At 47.5% G+C, this 13,420-nt stretch overlaps 1 protein-coding gene across 1 annotated transcript in view; it reads right to left on the bottom strand.

The window, feature by feature from the left end:
• Positions 1–13,420, bottom strand: part of LOC136627221 (B-cell differentiation antigen CD72-like) — an 87,742-nt gene that overhangs the window by 50,490 nt on the left and 23,832 nt on the right. The window lies entirely within an intron of this gene.

Below are 13,420 nucleotides of genomic sequence, written 5' to 3'. Positions count from 1 at the left end.
GGCTTAAACGAGCATGCTCGCTCATCTCTATTCATAACCTGCCATGAATTTGGTTAAAGACTCCAATTTCTTATGATACAAATTCATTATAATTTCCCGACTTTCTTAAGAAAACCCTCAACAGGCTGCAATACACCACACAGCCACTGGGTGGCCACAATAGGCACATCTAGCAGAGATCTCAGGACAGAGTAGCCTGAAATTATGGGGGACATTCATAAAAATCTTCACATCAGTTTCTGGCATTACAAAGTCATGAGCTGGGGATGTCTGCAAAAATGTGAAAGTTTTTGGCTTTTTGCGCTTTCCTTCCCACTTTTGTTTTAAAGTAGGCGAGGTTTGTTGGAGGGGGTGTGGCTGACCCCACACAGACAAATGTATGAAACTGGCAAAAATAATATCAGAAATGTAAGATAGTTTGTACTGAGTTCCCACCCAAAGTCAGGCTAGCCCACCAGGGGATCTTGCGAAGGGCTCAGGCTCTAACACCATAATGGACCCCTAATAAAACAGCCTGAAAGGTCCAACAGAAGACAATTTCACATGGAGCTGCCTTTAGAGCCAATAAGATCTCCTATTATGTCTTATTGATGAAAAGTCCTCTGTGCACCGTGAGGATGAAAATTACTCAATAGTAGACATGTCTTGCACACAGAGGGGGCGGACTCCTGTTGTTTGTAGTGAGTTTGTACTGAGACCCCACCCAAAGTCAGACTAGCCCACCTGTTTTGCCAACTGGAAAACCATAAGTTTTGCTACAGCTTTAAAGAAGGACAAGGGGGCGGATCCAACACAATGTATTAATACAAGTGAGTAAATGACTATAATAAAACCAAGTTCCATAACAATAGGTGATTTTGTATATGTGTTTTGGTAAACAATGGTTACATCAGCGCTTCCATCACCAAGAGCCGGAGGTATACTTATCTGCCTTGTGCATCAGCCGGAGAAGCAACAGCGTAAAGTCAAAGAACGGGGGGCTCCTGGGAACCCCAAAATGAGAGGACGTTCCCCATCACACGTCCCAATGCTTCTGACTCCCCACCACCCTCTCCTGTCTTTATACTTACTATTTGTATCACACATATCAGTGCATGGAGCTGCTCATTGGAAAAGGTCCCAATCTGAAGTGACCAGATAAGACAAACAAGACTGATTCTTTAGACAATGCCAGCACCCAGCTCCAAGTACACATGAGGCTCTAGTTCAGCCATAAGACAGTGGCAGCACCCAGCTCCAAGTACACATGAGGCTCTAGTTCAGCCATAAGACAGTGGCAGCACCCAGCTCCAAGTACACATGAGGCTCTAGTTCAGCCATAAGACAGTGGCAGCACCCAGCTCCAAGTATACATGAGGCTCTAGTTCAGCCATAAGACAGTGGCAGCACCCAGCTCCAAGTACACATGAGGCTCTAGTTCAGCCATAAGACAGTGGCAGCACCCAGCTCCAAGTATACATGAGGCTCTAGTTCAGCCATAAGACAGTGGCAGCACCCAGCTCCAAGTATACATGAGGCTCTAGTTCAGTCTGAAGACAATGGCAGCACCCAGCTCCAAGTACACATGAGGCTCTAGTTCAGCCATAAGACAGTGGCAGCACCGAGCTCCAAGTATACATGAGGCTCTAGTTCAGTCTGAAGACAATGGCAGCACCCAGCTCCAAGTATACATGAGGCTCTAGTTCAGTCTGAAGACAATGGCAGCACCCAGCTCCAAGTACACATGAGGCTCTAGTTCAGTCTGAAGACAATGGCAGCACCCAGCTCCAAGTATACATGGGGCTCGAGTTCAGTCTGAAGACAATGGCAGCACCCAGCTCTAAGCATACATGAGGCTCTAGTTCAGTCTGAAGACAATGGCAGCACCCAGCTCCAAGTACACATGAGGCTCTAGTTCAGTCTGAAGACAGTGGCAGCACCCAGCTCCAAGTATACATGAGGCTCTAGTTCAGTCTGAAGACAATGACAGCATCCAGCTCCAAGTACACATGAGGCTCTAGTTCAGTCTGAAGACAACGGCAGCATCCAGCTCCAAGTATACATGAGGCTCTAGTTCAGTCTGAAGACAATGGCAGCACCCAGCTCCAAGTACACATGAGGCTCTAGTTCAGTCTGAAGACAATGGCAGCACCCAGCTCCAAGTACACATGAGGCTCTAATTCAGTCTTAAGACAATGGCAGCACCAAACTCCAAGTACACATGAGGCTCTAGTTCAGTCTGAAGACAATGGCAGCACCCAGCTCCAAGTACACATGAGGCTCTAGTTCAGTCTGAAGACAATGGCAGCACCCAGCTCCAAGTATACATGAGGCTCTAGTTCAGTCTGAAGACAATGGCAGCACCCAGCTCCAAGCATACATGAGGCTCTAGTTCAGTCTGAAAACAATGGCAGCACCCAGCTCCAAGTATACATGAGGCTCCAGTTCAGTCTTAAGACAGTGGCAGCACCCAGCTCCAAGTATACACGAGGCTCTAGTTCAGTCTGAAGACGATGGCAGCACCCAGCTCCAAGTATACATGAGGCTCTAGTTCAGTCTGAAGACAATGGCAGCACCCAGCTCCAAGTATACATGAGGCTCTAGTTCAGTCTGAAGACAATGGCAGCACCCAGCTCCAAGTACACATGAGGCTCTAGTTCAGTCTGAAGACAATGGCAGCACCCAGCTCCAAGCATACATGAGGCTCTAGTTCACTCTGAAGACAATGGCAGCACCCAGCTCCAAGTACACATGAGGCTCTAGTTCAGTCTGAAGATAATGGCAGCACCCAGCTCCAAGTATACATGAGACTCTAGTTCAGTCTGAAGACAATGGCAACACCCAGCTCCAAGTATACATGAGGCTCTAGTTCAGTCTGAAGACAATGGCAGCACCCAGCTCCAAGTACACATGAGGCTCTAGTTCAGTCTGAAGACAATGGCAGCACCCAGCTCCAAGTACACATGAGGCTCTAATTCAGTCTTAAGACAATGGCAGCACCAAACTCCAAGTACACATGAGGCTCTAGTTCAGTCTGAAGACAATGGCAGCACCCAGCTCCAAGTACACATGAGGCTCTAGTTCAGTCTGAAGACAATGGCAGCACCCAGCTCCAAGTACACATGAGGCTCTAATTCAGTCTTAAGACAATGGCAGCACCAAACTCCAAGTACACATGAGGCTCTAGTTCAGTCTGAAGACAATGGCAGCACCAAACTCAAGTATACATGAGGCTCTAGTTCAGTCTTAAGACAATGGCAGCACCCAGCTCCAAGTACACATGAGGCTCTAATTCAGTCTTAAGACAATGGCAGCACCAAACTCCAAGTACACATGAGGCTCTAGTTCAGTCTGAAGACAATGGCAGCACCCAGCTCCAAGTACACATGAGGCTCTAGTTCAGTCTGAAGACAATGGCAGCACCCAGCTCCAAGTATACATGAGGCTCTAGTTCAGTCTGAAGACAATGGCAGCACCCAGCTCCAAGCATACATGAGGCTCTAGTTCAGTCTGAAAACAATGGCAGCACCCAGCTCCAAGTATACATGAGGCTCCAGTTCAGTCTTAAGACAGTGGCAGCACCCAGCTCCAAGTATACACGAGGCTCTAGTTCAGTCTGAAGACGATGGCAGCACCCAGCTCCAAGTATACATGAGGCTCTAGTTCAGTCTGAAGACAATGGCAGCACCCAGCTCCAAGTATACATGAGGCTCTAGTTCAGTCTGAAGACAATGGCAGCACCCAGCTCCAAGTACACATGAGGCTCTAGTTCAGTCTGAAGACAATGGCAGCACTCAGCTCCAAGCATACATGAGGCTCTAGTTCACTCTGAAGACAATGGCAGCACCCAGCTCCAAGTACACATGAGGCTCTAGTTCAGTCTGAAGATAATGGCAGCACCCAGCTCCAAGTATACATGAGACTCTAGTTCAGTCTGAAGACAATGGCAACACCCAGCTCCAAGTATACATGAGGCTCTAGTTCAGTCTGAAGACAATGGCAGCACCCAGCTCCAAGTACACATGAGGCTCTAGTTCAGTCTGAAGACAATGGCAGCACCCAGCTCCAAGTACACATGAGGCTCTAATTCAGTCTTAAGACAATGGCAGCACCAAACTCCAAGTACACATGAGGCTCTAGTTCAGTCTGAAGACAATGGCAGCACCCAGCTCCAAGTACACATGAGGCTCTAGTTCAGTCTGAAGACAATGGCAGCACCCAGCTCCAAGTACACATGAGGCTCTAATTCAGTCTTAAGACAATGGCAGCACCAAACTCCAAGTACACATGAGGCTCTAGTTCAGTCTGAAGACAATGGCAGCACCCAGCTCCAAGTACACATGAGGCTCTAGTTCAGTCTGAAGACAATGGCAGCACCCAGCTCCAAGCATACATGAGGCTCTAGTTCAGTCTGAAAACAATAGCAGCACCCAGCTCCAAGTATACATGAGGCTCCAGTTCAGTCTTAAGACAGTGGCAGCACCAAGCTCCAAGTACACATGAGGCTCTAGTTCAGTCTGAAGATAATGGCAGCACCCAGCTCCAAGTATACATGAGACTCTAGTTCAGTCTGAAGACAATGGCAGCACCCAGCTCCAAGTATACATGAGGCTCTAGTTCAGTCTGAAGACAATGGCAGCACCCAGCTCCAAGTATACATGAGGCTCTAGTTCAGTCTTAAGACAATGGCAGCACCCAGCTCCAAGTACACATGAGGCTCTAGTTCAGTCTGAAGACAATGGCAGCACCCAGCTCCAAGTATACATGAGGCTCTAGTTCAGTCTGAAGACAATGCCAGCACCCAGCTCCAAGTATACATGAGCATCTAGTTCAGTCTGAAGACAATGGCAGCACCCAGCTCCAAGTATACATGAGGCTCTAGTTCAGTCTGAAGACAATGGCAGCACCCACCTCCAAGTATACATGGGGCTCTAGTTCAGTCTGAAGACAATGGCAGCACCCAGCTCCAAGCATACATGAGGCTCTAGTTCAGTCTGAAGACAATGGCAGCACCCAGCTCCAAGTATACATGAGGCTCTAGTTCAGTCTGAAGACAATGGCAGCACCCAGCTCCAAGTACACATGAGGCTATAGCTCAGTCTGAAGACAATGGCAGCACCCAGCTCCAAGCATACATGAGGCTCTAGTTCAGTCTGAAGACAATGGCAGCACCCAGCTCCAAGTACACATGAGGCTCTAGTTCAGTCTGAAGACAATGGCAGCACCCAGCTCCAAGTACACATGAGGCTATAGCTCAGTCTGAAGACAATGGCAGCACCCAGCTCCAAGCATACATGAGGCTCTAGTTCAGTCTGAAGACAATGGCAGCACCCAGCTCCAAGTACACATGAGGCTCTGGTTCAGTCTGAAGACAATGGCAGCACCCAGCTCCAAGTATACATGAGACTCTAGTTCAGTCTGAAGACAATGGCAGCACCAAGCTCCAAGCATACATGAGGCTCTAGTTCAGTCTGAAGACAATGGCAGCACCCAGCTCCAAGTATACATGAGGCTCTAGTACAGTCTGAAGACAATGGCAGCACACAGCTCCAAGTACACATGAGGCTCTAGTTCTGTCTGAAGACAATGGCAGCACCCAGCTCCAAGTGTACATGAGGCTCTAGTTCAGTCTGAAGACAATGGCAGCACCCAGCTCCAAGTATACATGAGGCTCTAGTTCAGTCTGAAGACAATGGCAGCACCCAGCTCCAAGTATACATGAGGCTCTAGTTCAGTCTGAAGACAATGGCAGCACCCAGCTCCAAGTACACATGAGGCTCTAGTTCAGTCTGAAGACAATGGCAGCACCCAGCTCCAAGTATACATGGGGCTCGAGTTCAGTCTGAAGACAATGGCAGCACCCAGCTCTAAGCATACATGAGGCTCTAGTTCAGTCTGAAGACAATGGCAGCACCCAGCTCCAAGTACACATGAGGCTCTAGTTCAGTCTGAAGACAATGGCAGCACCCAGCTCCAAGCATACATGAGGCTCTAGTTCAGTCTGAAGACAATGGCAGCACCCAGCTCCAAGTATTCATGAGGCTCTAGTTCAGTCTGAAGACAATGTCAGCACCCAGCTCCAAGTATACATGAGGCTCTAGTTCAGTCTGAAGACAATGGCAGCACCCAGCTCCAAGTATACATGAGGCTCTAGTTCAGTCTGAAGACAATGACAGCATCCAGCTCCAAGTACACATGAGGCTCTAGTTCAGTCTGAAGACAACGGCAGCATCCAGCTCCAAGTATACATGAGGCTCTAGTTCAGTCTGAAGACAATGGCAGCACCCAGCTCCAAGTACACATGAGGCTCTAGTTCAGTCTGAAGACAATGGCAGCACCCAGCTCCAAGTATACACGAGGCTCTAGTTCAGTCTTAAGACAATGGCAGCACCAAACTCAAGTATACATGAGGCTCTAGTTCAGTCTTAAGACAATGGCAGCACCCAGCTCCAAGTACACATGAGGCTCTAATTCAGTCTTAAGACAATGGCAGCACCAAACTCCAAGTACACATGAGGCTCTAGTTCAGTCTGAAGACAATGGCAGCACCCAGCTCCAAGTACACATGAGGCTCTAGTTCAGTCTGAAGACAATGGCAGCACCCAGCTCCAAGTATACATGAGGCTCTAGTTCAGTCTGAAGACAATGGCAGCACCCAGCTCCAAGCATACATGAGGCTCTAGTTCAGTCTGAAAACAATGGCAGCACCCAGCTCCAAGTATACATGAGGCTCCAGTTCAGTCTTAAGACAGTGGCAGCACCCAGCTCCAAGTATACACGAGGCTCTAGTTCAGTCTGAAGACGATGGCAGCACCCAGCTCCAAGTATACATGAGGCTCTAGTTCAGTCTGAAGACAATGGCAGCACCCAGCTCCAAGTATACATGAGGCTCTAGTTCAGTCTGAAGACAATGGCAGCACCCAGCTCCAAGTACACATGAGGCTCTAGTTCAGTCTGAAGACAATGGCAGCACCCAGCTCCAAGCATACATGAGGCTCTAGTTCACTCTGAAGACAATGGCAGCACCCAGCTCCAAGTACACATGAGGCTCTAGTTCAGTCTGAAGATAATGGCAGCACCCAGCTCCAAGTATACATGAGACTCTAGTTCAGTCTGAAGACAATGGCAACACCCAGCTCCAAGTATACATGAGGCTCTAGTTCAGTCTGAAGACAATGGCAGCACCCAGCTCCAAGTACACATGAGGCTCTAGTTCAGTCTGAAGACAATGGCAGCACCCAGCTCCAAGTACACATGAGGCTCTAATTCAGTCTTAAGACAATGGCAGCACCAAACTCCAAGTACACATGAGGCTCTAGTTCAGTCTGAAGACAATGGCAGCACCCAGCTCCAAGTACACATGAGGCTCTAGTTCAGTCTGAAGACAATGGCAGCACCCAGCTCTAAGTACACATGAGGCTCTAATTCAGTCTTAAGACAATGGCAGCACCAAACTCCAAGTACACATGAGGCTCTAGTTCAGTCTGAAGACAATGGCAGCACCCAGCTCCAAGTACACATGAGGCTCTAGTTCAGTCTGAAGACAATGGCAGCACCCAGCTCCAAGCATACATGAGGCTCTAGTTCAGTCTGAAAACAATAGCAGCACCCAGCTCCAAGTATACATGAGGCTCCAGTTCAGTCTTAAGACAGTGGCAGCACCCAGCTCCAAGTACACATGAGGCACTAGTTCAGTCTGAAGATAATGGCAGCACCCAGCTCCAAGTATACATGAGACTCTAGTTCAGTCTGAAGACAATGGCAGCACCCAGCTCCAAGTATACATGAGGCTCTAGTTCAGTCTGAAGACAATGGCAGCACCCAGCTCCAAGTATACATGAGGCTCTAGTTCAGTCTTAAGACAATGGCAGCACCCAGCTCCAAGTACACATGAGGCTCTAGTTCAGTCTGAAGACAATGGCAGCACCCAGCTCCAAGTATACACGAGGCTCTAGTTCAGTCTGAAGACAATGCCAGCACCCAGCTCCAAGTATACATGAGCATCTAGTTCAGTCTGAAGACAATGGCAGCACCCAGCTCCAAGTATACATGAGGCTCTAGTTCAGTCTGAAGACAATGGCAGCACCCACCTCCAAGTATACATGGGGCTCTAGTTCAGTCTGAAGACAATGGCAGCACCCAGCTCCAAGCATACATGAGGCTCTAGTTCAGTCTGAAGACAATGGCAGCACCCAGCTCCAAGTATACATGAGGCTCTAGTTCAGTCTGAAGACAATGGCAGCACCCAGCTCCAAGTACACATGAGGCTATAGCTCAGTCTGAAGACAATGGCAGCACCCAGCTCCAAGCATACATGAGGCTCTAGTTCAGTCTGAAGACAATGGCAGCACCCAGCTCCAAGTACACATGAGGCTCTAGTTCAGTCTGAAGACAATGGCAGCACCCAGCTCCAAGTACACATGAGGCTATAGCTCAGTCTGAAGACAATGGCAGCACCCAGCTCCAAGCATACATGAGGCTCTAGTTCAGTCTGAAGACAATGGCAGCACCCAGCTCCAAGTACACATGAGGCTCTGGTTCAGTCTGAAGACAATGGCAGCACCCAGCTCCAAGTATACATGAGACTCTAGTTCAGTCTGAAGACAATGGCAGCACCAAGCTCCAAGCATACATGAGGCTCTAGTTCAGTCTGAAGACAATGGCAGCACCCAGCTCCAAGTATACATGAGGCTCTAGTACAGTCTGAAGACAATGGCAGCACACAGCTCCAAGTACACATGAGGCTCTAGTTCTGTCTGAAGACAATGGCAGCACCCAGCTCCAAGTGTACATGAGGCTCTAGTTCAGTCTGAAGACAATGGCAGCACCCAGCTCCAAGTATACATGAGGCTCTAGTTCAGTCTGAAGACAATGGCAGCACCCAGCTCCAAGTATACATGAGGCTCTAGTTCAGTCTGAAGACAATGGCAGCACCCAGCTCCAAGTATACATGAAGCTCTAGTTCAGTCCTAAAGGCTGATTTAGACAATGCTTTTCGCTAAAAAAAAAATTGCTTAAAGCCGTCTATTGAGCGATAATCGTTGTGTGTAACTGCACTGACATCCTGCAGTAATCGTTATCCCGTCACTCATCGTTGTCTGTCAGACATCTCTTGAGTGATAATCATTGTTTCTAAATGGGCCTTAAGACAATGAGGATAGATTTGCATGATTAATTAGACAATAGATCACCAGACTCTATAGATAATGTAACATAGTAACATACTTATACTGAACCCTGTGGCCCCCCACTAGTAACGGTGGCCCAATCTGCTTTCTATCATTGAGCCAATTCTTTACCCAGATACACACGTTTTCACCCAATCCGAGCTTCTCATTTTATATATCAGCCTATTATGCGGCACGGTGTCCAGATATACGAGATCAATAGACTCTCCCAGGTCCAGCCTAGAGCTTACTTCGTCGTAGAAACTGATCAGATTGGTCTGACATGATCGACCCTTCATGAACCTGTGTTGGTGAGGAGTTATTCAGTTGTTCTCCTTGAGGTATTCTAGGATGGCGTCTCTCAGAATCCCCTCAAAAAGTTTTCCCGTTATTGAAGTGAGACTTACCGACCTGTAGTTACCAGTTAATGGTGGTAGAATTACAACACATGGTGACACTATGTGCCGATACTAACATGGTCTCCAGCAGGTCTATAAAGGCCCGTTTACACGGGGCGATGATCGCTCACAACAGTGTGAGTGATCATTTTGCATAAACTATTAAGTGCTACTCGTCTACTTAGAGCTTATTATTGTGCAAATGAAGCCTTTAGCTAAAAACAGTTCATTGCCAGAGGGCTCTTATCTGCCTTTAGCTCCTTTGTTCTCCGACAGGAAACAATGCTATCAGCACTCCCCGCGGAGAACTACTGATAAGACTGAAGGATGATTTTTAGGTTGGCCTGAATTTAACGTACACGATGGCCGCGTGTTTAGACGCAAAGATAATCACTCAAATGATCGTTTTTTAGCGATTTTTGAGCGATCATCGCTCCGTGTAAATGGCCCTTAATACTCAGTTCTACAATCCTTATAATGTATACATTGAACATTCATGGCTGTATGGATACAAGATGGAGGCCTACAAATAGCCCATTATATTTGCACCACAATCCACCCTTTGGCTATTTGTAGCCATCATACAACTATTCTATAATGTGATCAAGATACATAAAACCAACATACAATTTAGGGCTGGAATATACATTCTGACCTATCATGGTGGATCTTCAAGTTCTATTAATGAATGATTAGCAGCTTCCAAATGGTTCCATCATATGTTCCATATGTTTCATAGCAATGATACATTCACCTTTATTACTCTATTCCCTATCTATTCATTTGCTGTCAACATAAAACCAATCTTCTCAGATCTGGGCTCGTGGAAAAAATGAAAAAATTCAAAAACAGTCATATGTTGAATACAAATATCTCTTTATCTCAAGGTCTTCCTTCTCTTGATCTTCTTTGGACCTTAAACTTACAGGGTCTCTGCAGGAATGCAGGGGATGATTGTGCCCTTACTACTTTCCCTGGTCAGCCAAAGAACAGACCCTAAGGAGGAATCTGTCCGCGCCCATGACATTGGTGTCAATCAATCTCCTCCATTCTCCATGTCCATGGGTGTGAGAAGTGCAGGTATCCACAGCTGACTGTAAAGACCCTTTCCTTTGTAGATTCCACTATTTCAGATGCCCTCTATACACCATTTGTTGCCCACGGTCTCTAGGGAAAAGCTCTTATGCTTCGCTCTCCTTTGACTTATCAGCTGGCGGTTGTTCTGCAGAAGTCTGAGGCTCCGCCCCAGTGACAGTTTAGCAGCAGTCGCGCACACTGGTCAGCTCCTCAGGCTCAGGTGGATAGTCACAGCGTAAGGACAGATGCAGCGTGCACTTAGAGAAGATGACATTTCAAATCACACTTAGAAAGTCCCAATGTCCTGGCGGAAATAACTCAGTTCATGAATTCACTCCGTCCCAAATGTACTTGATCCAAATAATTCAGTCCATGGCAGATTAAACAAAACCTAAATCTCAGTCCTGAGCCTTGTGTGCTTCTCTTCACCCCTCCAAGATAGATGAAACAAGGTTCTGTAGGTCAAATTAACCAATAAAACAATCTCTGCCCAGAGGGACCGGATCAGTTTCTGTTGTAGCAAATTCATATTTCTAATTTATCTACCTTCATTATAACACAAGTAACGTCTGTATACTGGAGACATATAACTGAGGAGTTATTAGTCATTACACCAACTGGAATAATCCATCGATATCACATTATCAAATATTACAAGTCAATCAAGTTTACAACACAATCTGAGGCTGCATTCACACAAACGTATATCGGCTCGGTTTTCACACCAAGCCGATATACGTCGTCCTCATCTGCAGGGGGGGGGGGGAGGATGGAAGAGCCAGGAGCAGGAACTGAGCTCCTGTCCCCTCTCTGCCCCCTCTGCACTATTTGCAATGGGGATAGGTGGGATGGGGCGGAGCTAATTCCTAGGATTTAGCCCCGCCCCGTCCCGCCTCCTTTCATTGCAAATAGAGGAGAGGGGGCAGGAGATCTATTCCTGCTCCTGGCTCTTCCACCCCCCCTCCCCTGCAGATGAGGACAACGTATATCGGCTTGGCGTGAAAACCGAGCCGATATACGTTCGTGTGAATGCACCCTTAGATGTATCATCAGTACAATTAATTATCATATATGTAATCAAACACTGCAGGCCAAGCTAATCAGACTTATGTCGCCATAATCTTACATTTGTCAGAACACGCTGTAAAGTAAATCATTATATTCACATCACTTTCATAGTTTTTCCCCAAACACAATCTAAATTGATACACTATTAGGCAGGGGTCACACAGGGCGGATTTGCCGCGGTTCTGCCGCAGCAGATCCGCCCGCGGCACAACCGCCCGCGGCCGCTAATCTCGGAATTAGCCAGCTATGTGGACGAGGTTTCTCAGAAACCTCATCCACACAGGACGGCTAATCCGCTGCGGTAAATCCGGTTGAAACCGCGGCTGCGGCCGCTGCAGTCGCGGTTTCAAAAGAAGCAGCATGTCTGTTTACATTCGGTTTTTTGTTTATTTATGTTACGGCCGCGCTCTTCCCTATGGGAGAGCCGGCCGCAACGGAAAAGCATGCGGCCAAACTGTGAGATTTCCGACGAAAATACGCCCCGTGTGAACCCTGCCTTAGTCCACCTCATGCAATACATGTGTGTTGCGTTCTGCATGTCTCAGATGTGTAGATGCAAACCTGTTACCAGGACCCAACAACAATGTACCTGTATACAGACATTAGACATTAAACAAGGCTCTTCCTGCAGCTAATGTTCATTATAAAGACAGTCTGTTTCTTCAACTCACATGAGTTCTTCTGAACCCCACCTGCACCGGAGCGCCAAAAAATGGACATTCAAAAAACCTTGTCTAAATTTAGGTTGTTTTGTGATGGGTAGTGAAGCAAATCTAACTCTATCTATAACTATCTATTGTTTGGTGATATCTAGAGATGAGCGAGCACACTGGTCCAAGCTTGATGCTCGTTCTAGTATTAGGGTGTTCGAGATGCTCGTTACTCGAGACGAGTACCACGCGGTACTCGAGTCAATTGCATTTCCTTCCCTGCATGTTTAGCGCCTTTTTCTAGCCGATAGACATGCAGGGAAGGCATTACCACTTCCTGGTGTGATGTGGCAGCCCTCTCCCCCCCCCCCCACAGCAGTGAGTGGCTGGGCTGATCAGGTGACCGCTGAGTACTTAAACTGGTCCCGCCCGCGGCTCGCCTCAGACACACACTGGCAGAGGTTAGGGAAAGTGCTGAGGCTTATACAGGGAAAGTGTTAGTGTAGGTCCTGTCTTTAAGAACCCCAACGGTCCTTCTTAGGGCTACTCTTCATAGTGTGCATTACTGCTGTGGCTGGCTGGGAGCAGTAGTGCACCAATTTTTTTTTTAAGCATCTCGGGCTGTGCAGGCCATTTCAACTATAGCGTTCTCAGTCTGCAGTGTATTATACAGAGTATAGGGATAGTGTTAGAGTAGGATTCTGTCTTCAAGAACCCCAACGGTCCTTCTTAGGGCCACATCTGACCATGTGCATTATAGTAGTGTCTGGCTGGGAGCAGTAGTGCATCAATTTTTGTATTACACAACTAGGCCTGTTCCCAGCCTGTCAGTAATAGCGTTCTCAGCCTGCAGTGCCGTACAACCAGCTCTCACCGTGAAACTGCTCTCTAACATCTCCTAGCCTACTGCAAATGACTTCGTTTATACCGTTCTGTGTCTGCAGTGCATTAGACCACAGTCTCACCGCTAAACAGTACTCTGTAATATTACTGGGGCCACTGCAAACTATTTCAGCTCAGCCGCTGTGCAGAGCGTCTCACAATACCCTTTCCTTGGTGGGGTTGAGATCGCCGCAGTTAC

Source organism: Eleutherodactylus coqui, chromosome 5 (genome assembly GCF_035609145.1).
Source record: "Eleutherodactylus coqui strain aEleCoq1 chromosome 5, aEleCoq1.hap1, whole genome shotgun sequence".
In the NCBI taxonomy this organism is placed as follows: domain Eukaryota; kingdom Metazoa; phylum Chordata; class Amphibia; order Anura; family Eleutherodactylidae; genus Eleutherodactylus; species Eleutherodactylus coqui.
Note: the sequence above shows the minus strand (reverse complement) of the source record. Positions and strands in the feature narration are given on the sequence as shown.